This window comes from Teleopsis dalmanni, chromosome 1 (genome assembly GCF_002237135.1).
Source record: "Teleopsis dalmanni isolate 2A chromosome 1, ASM223713v2, whole genome shotgun sequence".
In the NCBI taxonomy this organism is placed as follows: Eukaryota; Metazoa; Arthropoda; class Insecta; order Diptera; family Diopsidae; genus Teleopsis; species Teleopsis dalmanni.
In genome coordinates this window covers 123,851,001-123,852,766 of record NC_051846.1, presented here as the reverse complement: position 1 = coordinate 123,852,766, position 1,766 = coordinate 123,851,001, and positions in this window count along the sequence as shown.

Sequence of the window (1,766 nt, the reverse complement as noted above, 5' to 3'; positions counted from 1 at the left end):
TTTTAAAGAACGAAAACATTGCACATGCCCAACGCTGGCAACGAATATCAGCAGCAAAAACACACTTTTGGAAGAGATGGCAGAGCGAATATTTAGCAGACTTGCAGAACCGATATCGTTGGAAATATGATCAAGATAACGTTGCAGTTGGCAACTTGGTTATCATTTATGACGAGCACGCTCCTCCGATGAAATGGGTAATGGGTCGTATTGTGAGTGTGAAAACAGGCGCTGACGGACGTGTTCGCGTTGCTGATGTACAAACACCAACAACAGTTTTACGACGCCCTGTTGCTAAGTTGGCACTTATTCCAATTAATTGAAATTTAATATTTCAATAGGGGCCGGGATGTTAAGCCAACTTGGCATCATAATATTTTTCTTTTTTATATGTATTAATATTAACTAATGTTATTTTTTAAATTAGAGATCAATCAAGTGTAACAAATGTTCTGTATCACGATAGAATAATCAATTGTAACAATTTATTTGTAACATTTGTATTGTTTTTAAAAAACCTGTTTTTACATTGTTGTTGCTATTTTTTATATACGACGAAATAAAATTATGGTTCGTGCGTTCACGTGCTTAACGAATTATCAATTGTCGATTTTTTAATTTATTTTTCAATTTTAACAAACCCATTCGAACCGTGGGTAAAAAAAGGAGGTGAATTGGTGCAAGAGCTCAGTATTTAAGGTTTGATCATAAACTAGGAATACTTTACAATTCACTCTTTTTTACAAGAATGTTACGGGACGATTTATCATACGTCTTCCTTTTATAAATGACAGATTCGCTTTGGGAGATTCGAAAGACATTGCTACAAATAGATTTCTAGCACGAGAGCGTAGACTTTCAAAGGATAGTCACCTCAAACGACAATACGTAGAGTTTTTAGATGAATATGAAAAATTGGGACATATGACCGAAATAGATATTGAAAGGATTATGTCACCACATTACTTTATACCACACCATTGTGTGCTTAAACCTGATAGTACCACCACTAAGTTACGTGTGGTATTTGATGCATCATCCAAAACAACATCAGGGCAATCTCTCAATGATTTACTACACATCGGACCAACTGTTCAAAGTGAATTACTATCTATTTTATTACGATTCCGTCTTCCTCGTTATGTGTTTACAACAGACATTGAAAAGATGTGCCGACAAATACTTGTACATCCAGAAGACAGACAATGTCAGCTTATCGTTTGAAGAAATGAACCAAGTCAACCTATAAAGTACTTTGAACTCAACACAGTAACATATGGTACAAGATCAGCACCGTATCTAGCAACCAAATGTTTGCAAGTTTTAGCTGATGACAATATGCAAAATTATCCATTAGGTGCATCTGCTCTCAAACAAAACTTCTATGTAGATGACTGTTTACACGGGGCAGATAGTCTGAGAACATTGTTGGAAACTCAGAGTCAATTAAACAAAATACTGACAGCAAGCGGTTTTAAATTGCGAAAATGGTGCGCAAATCATCCAAGTCTACTACAAGGAATTCCACACGATGACTTAGAAGTCAATTTAGATTTAGAAAATAACGATACAACAAAAACTCTTGGGTTATCCTGGTGTCCAAAATCTGATAGTTTATGCGTCAAGGTTAAATTGGAACCTGTTTGCAGCACGACGAAGCGCAGTGCAACCTCAGATTTCGCAATGCTATTCGATCCACTAGGACTTTTGTCACCAGTTGTGGTGATGGCAAAGATTTTTATTCAAGAATTAAAGATGATTTAAAG